Here is a 20,069-nt window from a genome sequence, read left to right as displayed (position 1 = left end):
GTTTCTTACAGAAGAAAAGCATGTAGGACTATTCGGAGACAAAATAGAATAGTATCCTGAAGAACAATCGTTGAATAAAATTTTGCCATTGGAATTACTTTGAGAATTATTCCATGAACGATGTTTAGCGTTAAAATCGCCGATTATGAAAAATTTCGAACGATTTCTGGTGAGTTTTTGTAAATCACCTTTAAAATAATTTTTGAGCTCGCGTGTGCATTGAAATGGTAAATATGCTGCGGCAATAAATAAATCCCCAAGTTCAGTTTGAACTTCAATTCCCAAAGTTTCAATAACTTTCGTCTCAAGATGGGGAAGAGCACGATGTTTGATTCGGCGATGAATAACAATTGCAACTCCACCGCCGGAACCCTGAATCTTATCATATCTATGAACCACGTAATTGGGATCATATTTTAATTTTATGTTAGGTTTCAAAAATGTTTCAGTAATAATTGCAATATGCACATTATTTACTGTTAAAAAGTTAAAAAGCTCATTCTCATTGGCCTTCAATGAGCGAGCATTCCAATTTAATATTTTAATTGTTTTATTTAAAATCATTGCTAAATTTTAAATTAGAAACAATTTAAATAGTAAAATTTGTGCCTATTTGAATGGCTTCAAACATTGATTTTGCCTGCAACATGGCGTTCATAAGATCGAACATTGCCTGTTGCAAAAAAGAAAGTTTACCTGCCGTAATAGGCCCCAGGCAGTTGACATTAGAAAAAATATTTTCGGCAGCAATATTAGCTGGAGTGATAGGTGTACAATTATTTTCTAGCCTGTTTTGCTTACCCATATTAACGGTCATTTTCGAACTACCAACACTAGGCGGTATAATGTTCGAACTACCTGTAACCTGTGCACAAGTTAAACGGGTATGCAAAGGAGTAGGTAAACTATGCGTCACTGGTACGCTTGGAGAATTTTGTTTTGAAGTTGGTTTTAATTGAGAAATTGAATTTTGTTTACCTTGCCTTGCCTTAACAATTGCTAAACGGACTGGGCATTGATAAAAATTTGACATATGGTTGCCGTTACAATTCGCACAGCGAAAATTTTTACTCTCTTTCACAGGACATGTGTCCTTTTTGTGAGAAGAGTCTCCACAATTAAGACATTTTTGGTCCATGTTACAGAATTTGGAACCATGGCCATAACGTTGGCAAGTACGGCATTGGGTGATATGCTTTTCACCTCCGCCATACTTCCTATAAATTTCCCACTTTACACGCACATTATACAAAGCATGTGCTTTTTCAAAAAATTTTAAGTTGTTAACCTCATTGCGGTTAAAATGAATTAAATAATTAACAAGGGAAATTCCAGTTCTCTGACTGTTTTCGCCTCGTGATTTTTGTTTCATTAGAATTACTTGGGTAGGGGCTATGCCAAGTAATTCTGTTAAAGTAAGTTTGATCTCATCAACGGTTTGATCGTTGGTGAGACCTTTCAAGACAACCTTGAACGGCTTGGCGTTCTTGGTGTCATATGTAAAAAATTTGTACATCTTGTCAGTTAAATACTGAACAAGACGATCACGACCCTTTACTGAGTCGGCTAATAAGCGGCATTCACCTCTACGGCCAATTTGATAGGTAACTTTAACGTCAGAAACAAACGTTGAAAGTTCCTTTTTGAATATATTAAATTCAGAAGAAATAGTTACCACAATAGGTGGAACTTTCTCCTTTTTTAAAGATTTTATATTTTGTATAGTTTCGTTATTAATAACTTCCATTTCACCAGCTTCTTGCTCAGGCAAAATATCAAAAGGATTGTCACTACAGACACTCGATGTGTCAGAAAGAGATGCCTCTCTTTTCCTCCCCGCAGCGATGCGAGGTTTCTTTTTTCGTCCAGCCATTTCAGGTGATACGAAAAAAGTTAAAATAAATGTTAAATTCAAAAGTAGGTAGTCTTGAGAAAGACTAATGGGAAATAACTTTCAGGTAATCTTTAAAAGACACACTGACAAAACACAAACTTTGAAGCTATAGGCAGTCAAAGACCAGTCCACAAGCAACCGAAAAAACGTCTGATCTGTAGGACAGTTCAAGACGCACTGATATAATTTCTGTTATTTTAACACCTAACGGGATCAAATTGAAAACACAGTCTGTAAGGTTTTTCCCGTAACAAACTAACAGCTTCTGTTACATTTTTGTTTTTTCTTTCTGATCGGGAAGCGTTGCTACTTAATCGACATATGAGAGACATAAATTCCCTTCCTTTTTATATGTCCTTACTTTCTCAAGCAAATCCCGCCCTTCCCATAGACTGTCCCTGCCTGAAATTGATTCTCAAAATTCGAACACTCCCTCCACATATTCAACAGAATATATCCAGTGAAATAATCCACAATTACTACATAGAACAAACGGAAACACCTAAGGTGTCTAGTGAGTACCCTACGGCGAATTGGCGCCTGATTTGGAAAAATATCTCCATGCGTAGCATGAATTCCAGCGAACGGAGTTTCCTGTTTCTGATTATCAACAGAAAACTTGAACACCGAAAATTGATGTTTCGGATTAACAGAGCCGACGGTGAAAATTGTCCATACTGTAATGTCACTGTTGAGACATTAGAACACAAACTCAGTGAATGCACGCGGGTGGAACCAGCCTGGAGAACACTGCAACGGAAATTGAACGTTCTGTTGAATGGATGGCGCAGACTTCAGATAGGAGACCTTTTAAGACCACAATTGAGATGCATACCCAAGAATACTAGAACAAAAATTTAAAAATTGTTTATTAAATACTCATTAATTATTGATTATTGATATTGATTGACTTATTGATTTAGCTTCATTAAATTTCGAATTAGATAGCGAAGTGTAAATATTATCTTACAATAAGTTTTTACTAGTCACAAATAAACAATTTCATATAAAAATATATAAAAAAAGGCATACAAAACATACGTTTTTGTTGAGGGTCACACATCTCCAGAACTTTTCCTTACAAAGTTATAGCATGTTCTAGCTATTTTTTTTGGCTCTAATTCTCGCTCTAGCTCTAGCTCTAGCTCTAGCCTCTAGCTCTAGCTCTAGCTCTAGCTCTAGCTCTAGCTCTAGCTCTAGCTCTAGCTCTAGCTCTAGCTCTAGGTCTAGCTCTAGCTCTAGCTCTAGCTCTAGCTCTAGCTCTAGCTCTAGCTCTAGCTCTAGCTCTAGCTCTAGCTCTAGCTCTAGGTCTAGCTCTAGCTCTAGCTCTAGCTCTAGCTCTATCTTTACCTTAATCTCTTCATCTACCTCATTTTTTGGATATATTGAATCATCTAGAAAAGTGTGAAGTTTTAGACTTTTTATGGCCAGAACTTTCTGTTACAAAATTTTCGAATGCTGATAGGTTTCATACAACTGCATTGAAATAGTTATATAGCTAAAATGAACAGTATTTTCATGATTGTAATAATTTCCACAACCATTTCCTTACCGCCTTGTAAAATGATACGGTACGATTGATTCATTTTCTAACACAAACAGCAGTTAGGTAGACTAAACAACTTCAAGCATACGTTTTGTGATGTTAGATTTTCCCAACTGTAATCGGTTACGATTTTCGATGCCAATAATCAAAAAAAAAAAATAATAATAACGAGAACGAGTGTACAGGGTGACAAAAGAGTCCGGTCACAAAGGAAAATCTCAATATTTCAAAGAATAAGAAGAAAATCTGAATCTGGCTTTCATAGCTTTATTCAGTCTCTCATAAAGATACTTCACAGACGATATCTCGGAATTACACCACCTTTCTCTAATCAAACCAGCTTCAGACGTGCTCCATCGGCATCTCGTCCCAGATTTTCGTGATAACTCGCTTGAATTGCTCCAAATTTGTTATTTTATAGTCGTTCAGCTTCAACATCATGTATCCCCACATGAAATAATCCTGTGGATTTAGATCCGGAGACGACGGAGGCCATTCATTCTTCGAAATGAAATCGGTCAAGTTTTCCTCACACCACGCCTGAACAACCTTGGCAGTGTGGGATGGGGCACCATTTTGCTGGAAGCAGTAGTAATCGTCTTCAAACAATAGTTCAGCTTGAGGCAGAACATTTTTATTCAAAACCGTGTCCAGGTAGCGTTGATTTTGACCCCTTTATCGATAATAAGAGGCAGTTTACCGCTCTTGCAAATGGCTCCCCAAACCATCACTGACGTCTTATTTTGGAACCGTTCAGCTTGTTCGCAGGAGCTTGCTGGAGGTTCACACTCCAAACTCGATCATTTTTGCGATTGATTGTTTGCTCCAAAACGAACAGCTTCTCGTCCGAAAACATAATCTCGTCATCTGCGTGCCAACCGAGCAACTCCCGCGACCGTTGGTACCTCTTGTCCTTTGTAGCTTTGGTAACCCCATGAACCACCTGTTTTTGTACGGTGTAAGTTTTAAATCCTTGCGCAGAAGCGGGCGGATTGATTCTCGGTTCATTTTAAGGTTCCTGGCCAGCTTCCGTGCAGATTGGGCGGGACTCACAGACCTTGGTCGTCCAGATCGTGCCTTGTTCTCGGTGCCTCCGGTCTCTAGGTACCGATTTATGGTCCGGTACACGAATTTCCGGTTGATTCCGAGCGGTTTTAGGTGTTTGAATATGTGTCCGGGTTTGTACCCTTTCACATATTCAGCGATAACAGCTGCTTTTAACTCTGTCATGGCTCACACCTCAATGTAAACAAACTGCACAGAAACGAAACTCTGCCACTTTGAGCAGCAAAGTTAACCCTTTCATTTGACATATAGATGGCACCAGAGAGATGCAACGTGTAGGCTACAGGCGACCCCAAAAAAGGGTGACCGGACTTTTTTGTCACCGTGTAAAATTGGAAATTTAACTGGCAATTGTTGAGTCAGATTTCAAACGATAATAACAAGTTAACCACATAACAATAACCAATATGTTGTTGGATACATAAAATATTGAACAATTTCATTATACACTGCTTATCTTTTTTATTTCATTACAAAGCGCCAAATATTGATAACAAACAAGGACAAATTTACGCGATCAATGAACTAGCCACATGCGAACATTTTCTTCCCGGATGACATGAATAAACACCGACCATTCCGTGATATTCTCTGTATCGATATAAAAAAAAACTGACAGCCTCCCCGTCCCAACAGGTCAATTTATGCTTGTTTCCATGAACTTAAACTAAGGGACCATACTTAAATGACATTGCATTTATGGGGGGAGGGGGGATATCATCATTTTGTGACAAGGGGGGAGGGGGGGTTGTAGTAATATCGACGTAGCATTCTTTTTAAAGACTGATTTTTTTGCAGGAAAAATGTATTCTAAAAATACACTAAAACATTGCACAAAGTATTGCAGCGAGATCTGTCGAAATGTTTTTATCTGTGGCATTCTGAAATCTTTTAAAAGCTCTGCTACAGAAACAATCACTTGGATTTCCAAACACACAATCTGTTTTGAATACAAAAATCGTTACTTTTTTGTGGCTTTTAATAGTGAAAATTACAAGATACTCGTTTCATTTCCGGAACAGTTTCTGTGTTTTCTGCAGACATGGATCATACTAAGTTGTTTAACTCCTTGTACCAAAACACAAGCCCTTCGAAGCAGAAGATGCAGTCACGAGTCTATAAGTTGTGAATAAATTGAATTAGACACAGAATTAGGTTTTTTTTCAAGTATTTTTTGTATGTATGTTAATACAGTCAGGTTTTTATTACGTACCTCGTAAAAAACCGCGTTAATTCGAAAATCCACGTAAAAAAAAAACGCGCAAATTCAGAAATCCGCGTAAAAAACCGCTTTATTCAAAAATCCGCGTAAAGTGAACCAGCAAGAAGGGCTTAGAAAAAAAAACCGAGACGCTCTAGAACCAGTATTTAAAATTGTCCTCTTTGACGGTCATTTCGGATCTTTCGGAGGGCGGTGGGTATAGTTTGGACTAAGTCTTCTATTGTCGTATACTAACTCTTTCGTACGGCACCGTTAACTATAAACAAATAAAATTAAATCAAATCATTGACCCGCGCAGGTAAGCTCCGTTACACACTCAGCTGTGTTTAACTGAACGCCTATTGCCTAAGCGTTACATTACACTCCGCAAGGTAGCGAGTGTACCGCAACGTTTGGTGCCCGATTCAAACAGCACGCAAAATGCAGCGTTGCAATTCTGATGCTCGTCACTCCAGCTGTTTCCAGTAGGAGCCCAAGTTGGCCATACATGTACACTCATAGAGTTAAAGCATTTCGGCAATTGCATTTGCCTATAAAAGCAATGAATTTTCAATAAAGAATCAATAATTATTATTTAGCATTCCAAAGCGACTGGTCTACTCCAGTTCGGCTCACCGGATTAGCTTAAAGGACAAAAAGGTCTTGTCAATGCGAACGGTTTTGACTTTCGTCAACTCCGTCACCGCTAAATGAGAAACCTCCCGATCTAGTTCTCCCAAAAATCCGCCGATCGTTTTTAAACAGTACAGTGCATCGTTTTAAATAGTAATAGCAATAACATCGTTTTAAATAGTACAATAGTACTTGTAAATAGTACACTACTAGATAAACACTTAAACGTTTCTGGTTTAAAACCCACGTTAATTCGAAAACTCGCGAAAAAGTTTTCAAATTAGCGCGATATCGCGTGAAAAACCGCGTTAATTCGAAAATCCGCGTAAAAACCGCGTTAATTAAAAAATCCGCGTAAAAAAAAACCTTGTAAAAATTCCGCGTATAAAAAACCGCGTAAAAAACATGACTGCACGTATTTCTGTACGTTTTTTTCAGAAGCGGAGAGGGGGGGGAGTTTCGAATGCTACGTTTTTTTTCAGGGGGGGTTTAGGTTTTTTGACCAATTGCTACGAGGGGGGAGGGGGGGCTTCAAAATCATGAAAAAAATGCTACGTCATTTGAGTATGTTCCCTAATTTGATGTCTCGTAGGTTAAGGTTTTACAAAAATTTGAAACAACCCTTTCCCTGGAACAATTTCTAAATTTGTTTGTTAAATTGTTGGAGCGTAATAAAAACTGATGTCTAGAAAGAAAACATGCTGGTAAAAGCAACAGTGCCATACAGTACATGTTGTTGAGCAGATCGCCGCTGGTTTCTCGTCGTCTATCATTGCAGCGGTACACGATTTTTATTTGCGTACAATCAAGGAAAAACTACAATGTTGCTGCTGATGGTGATTAAAAGTTTTTCTCATGACAATATAATGAATTTGCAGTATTTGGGATTTTTTTTCTTCTGAAAACTCATACATAATTACTTTTGTCTAGGGACGTTGCGATATCGTTGAGCATCGATACTTGGAACCGATACTGGTATCGAAAGCGAATGCTGATACTCCGATATTATCGCGAAAAAAGTATCGATACTGCAAAGTATCGTTGTTCGATATCAGGCTCATTAGAAGTAATACCCATATTGTTGTTTTTTGCATATTTATTGCTCGCGATATAAATAATAGTATTATTTAATTTAATTGAACACTGCTTTTTTACCTAATGAACTGAAACCAAAGAGCTTCTGTAAATTTTTCGCTGATTATGCTCGTCAAAAACACCCAATCTCTTCTGATCCGTAGAACTATTATCATAACACGTATCTCACAATTACAGTCGCGTCGCAGTAATATACCAAAGAAAATAAAACACTTAAATACGAGTCAATAAATATCTGTTTATTTTCCTGTGATGAGTTGAAATTTTGGTGCAATGTATTTCCTGCAATAGGTTTAGGGATACATTCGATTGGGGTTATCATTTGATGATATGGAAAGGTAAATTTCAATTATGATTCTTTGCCAACTTCTTTTTCTACCAAATGATTAGTAATGTTGTCTTGGTTCTGCCCTAGAGCAAAAACGGGAAAAATATGAAAGGCTATAGCTTTTCAACCGTTCCTGTGGCTTTTGGTTCTCGCGAGCTAGCATGTGTGTTAAAATGCCACAGAGTTCCTCGTTTCTGAGTTTGCTCACTGGTAAAGTTCTTTTGAGCCTCTGAAGACTTCTAACGTACTAGAGGCACCGAATTTCGCAGGAACGGGTAAAAAGCTCTTTTTCAATTCAGTTTTAGCTCTAATGCATTCTTGTGGCTAAGGGCACCGAAATTTACTATATTTGACTAGGAACGAACTAGATATACGTGAGTCACAGATTTTAATATAATAATATAATAATTTATTATTTTCGAAGCCGCTACCCGTAATAAATTCTCACAGTTCCCCCTGAAGATGTAACTGATTAGTAATGAAACGTCGAATAATAAAAATAAGTTGCTCTACTTCTTTGAGACTGCACAGACGAAAATAAACTCAACTCACTTTAACTGCTTTACTAGAAAAAATGTTTCAAGGAATGATCTCATAACCATAACCGAAATCCGGTCAATTCAATGAATTTTTAAGCAATTGAAATCTATCAATTTACCGTTACACTCCATTTTCGATTTTTGGCATGCGATCTAGCTAAAATAGGACGTTATTCTATGTCAAAATGCATTTCTACAAGCAGTGTAGAGGTACGAGATCACGAGAGAAACAGCAATTTTTGCAGCAACGTTGTTTCGGTTTTTTTTTCGATACTGAGAGTAGTGTATCGATATTGGCGAAGGATCGCTCGCTAAGCATCGATACCAAAGATCGAGTATCAGAAGGAAAAGAATCGATTCCAAATAAGTATCGGAGGTATTGCAACGTCCCTACTTTAGTCCTACAACGGAAAACGTGATTGGAATGAGGTTGACATCTTGTACCGTTTTGAGTGATTGGAGAAAGCAACCGATGGTGAAGTTGCACTGAAAATATATTTTAGTTTATTCCACGCAAACGTGTGTATTATATAAAAAACCTTTCATTGTTTTCTGCAACGAAACCAATGCGTAATAATTATGAGGTACTTTCGTCAGAACTGTCAAAGTACGTATTCGTATACGTAACGAAAAGTTTTAAAAATGAACGCAATCATTCGTACAAACAAACGCAGCATAATGTAAATAGTACGGAAAATTAGTAAGCCTACATATACATTTTACGAAACTTTTTGTTCGTTGTTATCCACGTTCGTACGAAAGTACATCCGTGAGTTGTACAAATTATGCGTAATGTTGCAATTCTATTCGATCACTTGCAATACGAATATTCTATACAATCGACAAAAGTGCTGTACAATCTACGAATTTCATGTTTACGAAACGTGCGTGCAGAGAATAATGAAAAAATACTTTCAGTGTGGAATTATGTTATTGATACCTTACATATTACCAAAATTAATAAATAAAGTTTTTAAAACTTAACGAATTGAATTTCATTAAATCATTATACCACCGAATGCCTCTTTGCTTGTTATGCTACTTATAAGGAAAATCATGTCTTAATCGATCAATGTGTCTTGTCATTTCAAGCAATTTTCGCTCCAATTTCGCACAACAAATGTGTGAAATGCAAAACGTAAAATTCACCCAGGTTTCAAACTTGCGCTCCTTTCGCACAATATTGTTGTGGTTTCATACCATCAAACTTTTGCTTGATAAATTCAGGAATTATTTTAATTCAAACATTTCATAAAAACTTGCTCGAACTATTTTACGGTAAAACTATTTTACCAGCCTTGGTAAATAGTCACCATTTCAAGAGCACCAAGCGATAGTTTTGGCAAATAGGACACTGATTAAAGTTTATCTAAATAAGTGGAGATCTTAGCTTAGCTTAGCTTGACTGACTGCACATATCAATGGTTGCACTCCGTGATTGATCCGAATCAGTAAAATTGCACAGTGAATCAACTGAATGGGGTTGGGTGTGACCGACCATTCTCATTGTACAAGTTTTAGTGACTCAATACTTTAAAGGATCAATAACGACGCCGGCCACGTCCTTACAATCAGGTGGGAAGAGAGAAGGGATGTTATTGTGACCCTTGCTATTTGGAGACCGTGTTTACCTCTGCATCTCCACAAAGGTCACAGAAAGGAGGTTTTTGTTAGTAGGGGAGGGCTCGTTGGATCCGGATTCACTTTGATAAATGATAAGTGATCATATATGTTACTCCTACCCGTCTCTATTTAGCTATTTTCAGTTTATTCACCCGACTGATTAGAAGAGCACAATTAGCTTATTTATATTTTGTACCGGTTTAGACCAAGAGACAATGCTGCGCGCGAATTTAGCTTATTACGAAGGCGAACGAAGTATCTTTAATGCCAAACATCGAGAATATTCAGGAGCGGAGCGCGCGTAAACCACCCATCGTGTTTAAACATTTGTTTATGTCCAATCCCGTATACTCTTGAGAAAGCGAACGCACTTCGGAAGACATGATTCTTTGATAGGTATACATTGCGTAGTTGTTAGATCAATCACGATAATTATCAATCGAACTCGATTTGCGACACGCTTATATAAAAATAACGAGCAGGCAATCTTCGGTTGACCGGTCATACCAAGCCTGAGCTTATCCCGCATCTCTATGCTGCGATGGAGAGAATGGTTTGTGTAATTATGTCTCCGTGGCAAGTAATGGAATCGAATGATGATTCGCGCGAGGCTCGCGTATTACGAATACCAACGCACAGTGGTCTAAACTCGAAAAATCGTGATCGTTTTAGATTTGACTGTGAAATATTGATTTTATGTACCCAGTGTCTTCAGCAAGTTTATTCCATATAACAAGGCCTTTCTTTTGGCGTTTTCGGTTTTTTTATCAATCCCCCTAGTAGTTAGATAAAAAAATTATTTTTTCTAATTTTCAAAATACCCGATTGCTTTCTTCAGCAAAGTTGTAGGAAAATTTATAAGAAAAAGAATTGCTGAACATTATAATCTTCTATCTGTACGTCTGATATGACGAAATAAAGTTTTACGAGAAACAGTCCTCAAAATTAGTTTTTTATCCATAACTTTTTCTGTAATCGTCGAAACAGTTCAAGATGTTCTAAGATTTCGTTCAATCTGCTAAACCTCGCATTTTTGTAGAATATATTGGTTTGATATTTTCATTTGTTGTAAAGATATTTCTAGTTTTTTACTGAGAATAGCCATATTTCGAGTCCATATTTCTTCGAAGATTGCAAATTATTTGCTTGCATTTATAATCCTGTATTTTTTCCACAGGACTTGATATAAATGTACAGAAGCGTTGTGGAGCCATCCTTCAAGCTGTTGCTTCTGGTATAAAGTTAAACGATGAAAAATTCGATAAATATTGCATCGACACGGCGCGAAAATTAGTGAAGTTATATCCATGGTACTATCTACCTGCGTCAGTACACAAAATACTGATTCACGGTGCACAGATTGCTGACCATTCTCTGGTTCCGATAGGACAGATCTCGGAAGAAGCACAGAAAGCATTGAACAAAATTAAACGGGGAACACGTGAACATCATTCCCGTAAAATTTCGCGGGTGGCTACAAACACCGATATTCTTCACCGCTTGCTGGAGCTCTCGGATCCACTTATTTCTAGCAAACGTAGCATCATTTGTAAAACTGAGCGAAGTTTATCAACTGTTGCTTTATATTTGTTAGATTTAACTAAAACAGAAGAAGATTTGGAATCATCGGAAGCATCTGACGTAGAGTAAATCATTTAAAACTGAAAACATAAAGTATAAAATAGTTTTTTTTACTAAATACTTCAACTTTATACGTCATAACTGTTGAATCTGACTGTTACGAGGGGTGTTTTCCTTTTTATTCTGTACTCGGTTGGATACAACTGGAAACAGTTGAACTCGTTTGAGTAATGCAATTCTTTCGACAAACTTTCAAATGCATATAGTCTGGTTTGCTACTATCTGCAACCTTCGGAGAAATATGGACTCGAAATATGGCTATTATCAGCAAAAAACTAGAAATATCTTTACAACAAATGAAAATATCAAACCAATATATTCTACAAAAATGCGAGGTTTAGCAGGATGAACAAAATCTTAGAACATTTTGAATTGTTTCGACGATTACAGAAAAAGTTATGGACAAAAAACTCATTTTGAGGGGTGTTTTCCTTTCATTCAGAACTCGGTTGGATACAACTGGAAACAGTTGAACTCTTATAAGAAATGCAGAAAAAAAACGATCACGATTTTTCGAGTTTAGACCACTGTGCAACGGTGTGTATCTTCCTTATCAACCTCGCGATCCTATGCGAATGAAGCGCGCGAAAATAATTAGCTATACGAAGTATCAACGTATTAAATTAAAGGTTTATTACCAATCTCGAATACCTGCAAGAAAGCAAACGCACTTCAGTAGAGGTAAACATCGCGTATATATTATTGCGAATAATTTAAATTTTTTTGACGAGCGATGCTATAGTTACTGAACGAACGAAACTTACTCTGAGTCGCAACGTGCTGGAATAGAACCAACAGGCGGGAAGTCACAAACACACCGAAAATCTCGGGCCGAAGACATGTTTACATCAGGCATTATAAACGACATCTCTATTCCCTTTTACCTACGCAGACGCGCAGGGACACGGAGTTTCGCGATGATTATTTCCTACTTCTCGAATGATTAAGCTAAAATACCTACTAAGTATAAAACCTGGCAAAATTTCATGCATTTATAGCTCAAAAATTCAAAAAAAAATGCAAATATGCATATCGAACAAGACAAAGTTCCAAGTTGATTTATGAAATGCCAAAACAATCGTAATTAAGAGTTAGTTGTCTTGCCGACCGACAAGATATCAACGTGATTAAATAAAATTGTTTCAACATTCATTCAAAAGCTCGAACAATCATAAAACAAGTACATAAAACTAAGCAAATTGTTCGTAACCGTCTGGTCATAACGCGAATGATGAATTTTTAAATTGTAATGCTTCCAATTCCATCAAAACCAGCGTGTTTAAAAATTGAAAAACATCCCACGTATTAAGGCAATCGGGGCAAGCTGCAGAAAAAAAACCAAAACTCAATTCTTGAAAACTCGCTTGGAAGCAACAAAAATTATTTAAAAACTAAAGAAGTCATAAAAAAGTTAAAAGCATAATATTACCGCGCATAGTGAGTCCGACCCATTCGCACCCCCACCAAAACTAAAATATTAGGCGGAAATGGTAGCTTAAGATGTATAGATTCATAATAATTAAAGAATTCAACAACTTTGTTCTGAAAAACTTCGGGAAAGCATCCAAACATATAATCCCGTATCACAATGAGCAATGATATGAAATTATACATTGAATTAAATTTTTCTCGGCTTGCTCAAAATACTAACGGGACCGACTCGCCATGCGCTCAAAACATATATAACAAACACTCAAATAGCAATCCAAAGTAAATGGCGGTATTTGATATTATATAACAAAATAAACTATTCAATTTGCGTACTACTTCTAAGCGATGTAAGGTAAATTCTGACGCAGATCAAAACCGCAAACGAACAATTCCAGTGGAAGAGTATTACACCAAAGTAGCGAATTTAACAAAAAATGTCGCACAAACCTACCGCTATAGGAATCGCGAGGCATAACCGGTATTACACCTCAAACGATAAATTTGCGAGCGGCGAAAAGAAAACAGTATCACCTAAGACCGAGAACGGCTACAATCAAATCGCCTGTCATCTTCCCCTATACTACAGCAGGCGACACAATCACGTCAAGTACACAGTAATATACAGCCATCTCCACTTTTACACGTTCATCAAGTGTGTGTGATAGGTGAAAAAAAATTAGTCTAATGTCGAATTCGTTTTTACGGCAGGACTATCCCGTCCCGGACTACGCTTTGCAGCTGAAAAAACACTTTCCGAGCAGTTGCAATGGTGTGCGTAATACCAGAGGTAACTGTCACATTTGTTGTAATCATTATCGCCATTGTCTTTTATCGCATTTGTGCTACTGTACGAAAAATTTGCCAACTTACTGAAAAATGACGAAATAACAAACAAAAATAAATAAAATTCAACCTGATGTTTGACACGCTAAGAACGATAATCAAAGCAAACCGATTTTGACACATGTTTTTTTTTTTATTTTGACACATACGTGTGAATGTGTTGGTGACTTCAAAACTGCACTCTGTTTCTTGCGTGGACTGTCCGGGACAGAAAAAGGATAGTTCGGGATAGTCCGGAAAATGTAAAAAAAACAGTGATCGGACAAAGTGTAGTCCGCGGGGTAGCTACACCGCAAAAACGAAAACGACATAAGAATATAGCAGTGTGACAGTTAACCGTTTCCAATTGGAAAACGGTAGTACTTGTTATTCATACTACACTCGGAGCGGAAATGTAATGAAATGAGATCAGATAAAAAATGAGTTCTTAAGACACGTCAATAAAATCTTCTAACTATGAAATAAAAAATTACTACACATGCAACCTGTTACAATATTACTTCTACTTATCTTTTGGTGTTATGCTTTGACGATGAGATGAGCAATATGCCATCAAGTTGACACACACAAGTTTCCCCTATCTCCTTCACCACGAATACGAAACTCATACACGCAACAAAACGGTTTCCCTAGAATAGATGAGAGGGTTTTTATGCCGGTTTGAGGAGGAGCAGTCGGGATACAGGCTCTACTCAAGCTGGCTTTCCCTACTCCAAAAGATATTCGGCCCCGTTATGCTTTGCGGTTGGGCCTAAATAAATATTAGAGTTAAAATAAAAAACGGTTTCCCTTGTTTCAGCCATTTTTTTCACAAATCACGAATCACGAATCTTCTGAGTGAATTTTCACCCTATTTCTAACTTTTATTGAATATATTTCACTACTGGCACACACGATAGTCCAAAAAGGAAAAATTTGGCTAACTTTCATCGACACATCTTGCTAAATGACACAACAAAAGAGTAAAATGATCGGAGTGGATAAAAACGCGGACTTGATTCATTGGCTGTGTCTTCTTAATCTAAATAAGTGGAGATCAAGTGTTACTTTTGAAAGAAATGCCAGGTCACGTAAGAAAATTTTCATCGCAATATTTTTGACCAGTACATTTCCAATTTCATCTGCCATTTTTTGAAGTAGAATACTTCTTTCAGGAAGTTCGGCTACATAGGGATGGGGAATGAAAATCTAAAACTGAAAAAAGTGAAAAATATGTCCAATTTCAAATGCTAATAAATCGGTTAGTATTCGATGGATTTCCTCCGTTCTTGCAGCAATAGATTGGAAAATCTTCTAAGATTCTTCCCAAAAGAAGATAATTGTAATTTTATTATTCACACTATTGTACTATTGAAAATAGTCAAGCCTTGTCAAAACGAAAAATTCGACCTCTGATTGGTCGTTATATGCTTGCTTCCCAAGCACGGTCGACAGGATCATATACCTTGCAATTGAAAACATGCTATTTGGCCTATATAAGAGCCTGTTTCAGCCGGAGCCGCTCATAATAGTTCTAGACAGCGACAACAACAGTCGTCCTTCCTTAGCAGCAGCACTAGCCCTGTGGTTGGTCACCACGTCTCAGGAGCAGATTGCCATCAGGAAATCCAATTTCGGTAGTCAAAATGCCTTTCCCAAGGCAAATGAAACAAGTCATTGAAAGTTATTAATTTTTGTCAACGCAAGCAAGCATTCTGTGTTGCATCCTAGCAATTTAAATTTGTCGCACCCGTCTAATTTACTGAATGTGAAATAGCTTCCACAGTGCATATTGTCCGGGTATCTTAATTCCTCCAATGTTAGGGCAGCTCAAAGGTTGTAATTAGCAACCGATTTTGAACCGCAAAATGCTTTTTTGAAGGCAAATAGAAAAATAATTGAAGGTTAATAATTTTCTGGCATCAACACAAGCAGACATTCTGTGCGGGATGCAATCAAATTCTGTTGTAGTTGTCTAATTTTTACTTTTACTTTATTTAGTAAACCCCCCACTGTCGGGGCAGCGCAAAGGCTGCGATCAACATAACCGACATTGAATAATAAACTGCCCTGTTAGAACGCATTCACAAAAGCAGTTAGTTCGACTATGCAGAGCTAATATGAAGTCGATTCAATCAATCAGCATAAACAGAATTTCGTCGTCTCCCAGCTGCCAAGTTGCAACATGATGCAACACGTAACAGCGAGCAAACGAAATCGCTTGATGTTACAAACCGCAATAAGATACGGGTTAAAACCGTTGCGTGTGTGAGAGCATCATCGGTGTTTATTCGCTGGATACAAAAATCAAATACGAATTGTGGAATAATTTGTCTGAAGAACATTAGGGAATGGAACAACTGAACTGATAGGGCGTGGCCTATTTCGTAGCAACCTTCGGCTATAAAAGAGTGTTTCTGGGAAAACTAGCTACATTAATTAGTTGGAAGGTGAACTGGATGGACCGTCCACAACGTTGACAGCAGCAGCAGCAGATATCAGCACTCAGCGGTAACAGAATATATCAGCGGGTTGCGCCTGTGGCTGCCTTCAAATCAAACAAATCACTTGCCCTGTGGTTGGTCACCACGTCTCAGGCCTCTGCCTGAGAATGAACGCCAACGCGAGCGATCGGGCGAGATTTTTGCCGTACATCAGCCGGCACTTCCTCTAATGGAAAAGTTGGATCATTTTGTTCAGAAGAATATTACTGTCGGTAATATTACAGAGCTGCGATTGCATTATATCCGATATGGAATTGAACAATTGTTCTTTTGAGGACAAATAAAACACTTAATTTGAAGAGTTAATAGTTTTGGGTACCAGTAGCAGTATGGTAACAGCCTCAGCGGTAGGTGCAGCCGGTACTTCCATGAGGCGGATGTTATAAGGAAGTAAATGGAAGCGGCATGGCGAAACAGTTCGGGTGTGCTTAGACGCGCGTCATTTTCGTTGTTGATATTATTCCCCACATGAAACGAAGCGCTTTCGTACGATAGCGGCGGTATTAGCGGTAGAAGCATTTGCCAACACTTACTCCAGTAAAGCCGTGTCTAATTTTCAATGTGAAAACACCTTTCTATTGTGTTGGCCGTGCACATAAGGCCTCTGCCAGGCTAAACGCGAAAAGCGGCGTGAACCGTTTCGCCCGGCCGTAGGTTAATGTGCAGCCGTAAGTAGAGCTGTGTAAAAGTATTCTACTTCAACCTCGCGGTCGTGGCTTTGCACACAACCCTCCTGTGATTTTTTTTTTTCCTGTATGGACTTCCTCACTGCGACCAAAAAGCAACGTTTCTATTGTGAGATAAGCCCAAATGTATGCTGTATCTCGCAGTTTTAATATGAGCAATACCGCTATTGAGAAGTATCATGCTTTTTATTACATTATATCCGTGATTGTGCGTCGTCGCGCGTCCTTCTGGTCAGTTTTTTAATAAGAGGGGTTTATTTTTGTTATCAGGAAGTCACACCAAGTTATTGTAGAATAAAAAGTGTTTTATTTTATTTCTCGACATTGTCAAGTGTTAACTATTTCTGCTCTGCAGATTTTATTTTTCGAAAGTGTTTAGCAAATGTTAGTTTTTTTATTTGCAAATTGCAGATTTTACACAGTTATTCGTACATAAATATTCGTGAATAAATATTTTGCGGTTTTTACTCACACGATTGCGTGCGGCTGCACTGAAAAGTTAAATCGTCTCAGTAATGTGAATCTTAGCAGTTAACTTTATACAGTTGAGAAAAAAAACAGTTTCATAATGCATATTTTGGAGGAATAAAAATTCATGGTCCGACACCAAACCATTATTCGAACACTTGACCACACACCCTCCAACTTGTAAGAAGATATTAACAAGATAGAACCTCAACATTCAGATATATTATTCAAGTCACTAAAGCAGGTATTAGACGACGCAAATATTTGCTATTTTTGGTACGATTTTTATTTGCACAAAATAAAATCTGTATTGAAAAATAGCAAATATTTGCTACGTCTAATACCTGCTTAAGTTACAGAAAAATTATAACTCGTAAGGGGCCATCCACATACCACGTGGACAGATTTTAAACGATTTTCATTCCCTCCCCCTCCGTGGACAACTACTCATATAAATTCTAAAAATTTTGTACGGACCGTGGACATTTCACATTTAACAAACCTCATCTCTCCTAATTTGACAGTAAAAAGTCAACAACAGCAAACTTTCAATAGGTCAATAATAACGGCCATTTTTAATGGAGTCTTCTTCTGCTGAACCCCACTGTCTAAAAAAGCTGGCTGGTCGGGTTAAGTGAAGTGGAATCCACTATCATCATGCTCCATTACACACACCCCTAAGTAGTTTTTTTTCTTGCCTCTGTCGTCTTTGAATACGTCGTCGCGGAGAGCACTTTCACACCTTCTCAGTTCAGGTGGAAAACCCTTTGGTGTTCTGTGGTTTGGTTTCACTTTGCTTTACTTCAATCGCCATGTGTGTGTATGTGGCAAGGAGTAAACCTTTAGGACCACGTCTTTCGCACGAGATGTTTGTTGTATGATGGTTCTTTTAAAAATTGTCTACACCACATAGATATTAAAACAATGTGTACTAAATTTAACATTCTTCGCTGCGCTCTTGTTGTGTTGATAATCTGATTTCCCCTGTCTTTTGTTTTTAGTGACAAGAAATCGCGGATTCGACACTCCGATCCAATTCCACGGTATGTTACTGCCACGAGAGTTTTCCTAGGTTAAGGGAAAGAAAGAAAAAAAAACGATGAGGCAAAAATTATTTCTCCTTCGCATCCCTCAAGAGTGATAAAAGCTTCGATGTAATGTCAGTGAGGAGCGAACATCTACTGAAAATTGTTAATGCTTCATTCGGTAGGACGGCACCACATTGGGGCGGATTTGGGCGTGCTTGCTAGATAAAAGAGCACAGCCGTTCGGGGATATGATCCGAAAAAAAGTAAAAGGTGTAACCAGCCGGTTAGTACATTGTATCCTGAACAAGATGCGGAGATGCGGAGTGTTTGTTGAGTAGGCAGAATAAGGGTAGGGATCCGTGCTTGTAGTTTGTGTAAGCCGCCGCCATACCTGTAACACGTTAGTCGATGCTGTTTACGCGCTGCATAGCCGCGTAGGGACCTGAGGTTGCTGAATAAAAATAAATTGTAAATTGTATTTCGGGGAGTATTTTTTTATGCCTTTGTTGCTCCGCCTAACCCCCATTGTTTTCGCTAGGGAGAAACCGCAAGGATATAAAATTCAATTGTTTATGCCCGAGCACACATGCATATTTGATGATATGTCTTGGCAGATACCACTAATGTTACTTTGAGAGTGAATAAGGATGGGTTTTGTTGCAAGGGCGAAATAATGGAAACTTATCGAGCGATGAAATGTAGTTCACAGTAATCTGGAACATGATATTACTGGAAGACGGCTGTGTGTCAAGTGTAGCAGCAAAATTATATCATGTACACTTGTGAAAGGGACATTTGTTTGTCGAATCTAAGATGTTCACTGTTGCGTCGATACAGTCTTGCTGTCTCTTTTTAAAGGCTGAGCATAACTGAATAAATAAAACTCCAAAATAACTCAAAAACTCAAAATAACAAAACTAATTTAAAATTTTGGAAAATTTTAAACGTTTTGTGATATCAAATAATATATCGTTTCCCAAATGTTACTGAAAACTTATAGACTTTAATTGAATGAACCCAATGAAAAAAACAAGAGTACCAAAAAACCCGCTTGTTGCATCTTCACGATATTTTCTTGCAGATCCTTTGTTTCACAAAAATACTTCAATAAGCTTTATTAAAACGTTGTGCTTTCCTGACATTGATTTTTCCGGCACTGCCTAACGTTCATTTTTGCTCTCGCAAAATATATTTTTTATTAGCTTCTGTGCACAATAATCGTAACTCGCAGCATCAAAACTACAATAGAAAATAATTACACCACATATGGCTCTTCCGTTTTGTCTGGCACTAAGCTTTCGATAATGCCATTGACATATACACACAGCCCTAAAGGACTGCCGAGTGCATGCTAGCAATAATAGTTTCACAGAAATCATAACTATTTCCACCCTAGCTCGGGTAGGATAAAGCCCTACTTATCGGCTAGTGCATCAAAAAAAGGTGTCGCTTTCTTGTGGAATGCGAGCGGTTCTCCGTCTCTACTCTCGGAACCTAATTAATATTTATGACCAATGGTAAACATTAATCGCTCGGCATTACGCAAGCCCACTGCGAGAGACGAG

Source organism: Wyeomyia smithii, chromosome 3, assembly GCF_029784165.1.
Source record: "Wyeomyia smithii strain HCP4-BCI-WySm-NY-G18 chromosome 3, ASM2978416v1, whole genome shotgun sequence".
Lineage (NCBI taxonomy): Eukaryota > Metazoa > Arthropoda > Insecta > Diptera > Culicidae > Wyeomyia > Wyeomyia smithii.
This window is presented reverse-complemented; position numbering follows the sequence as displayed.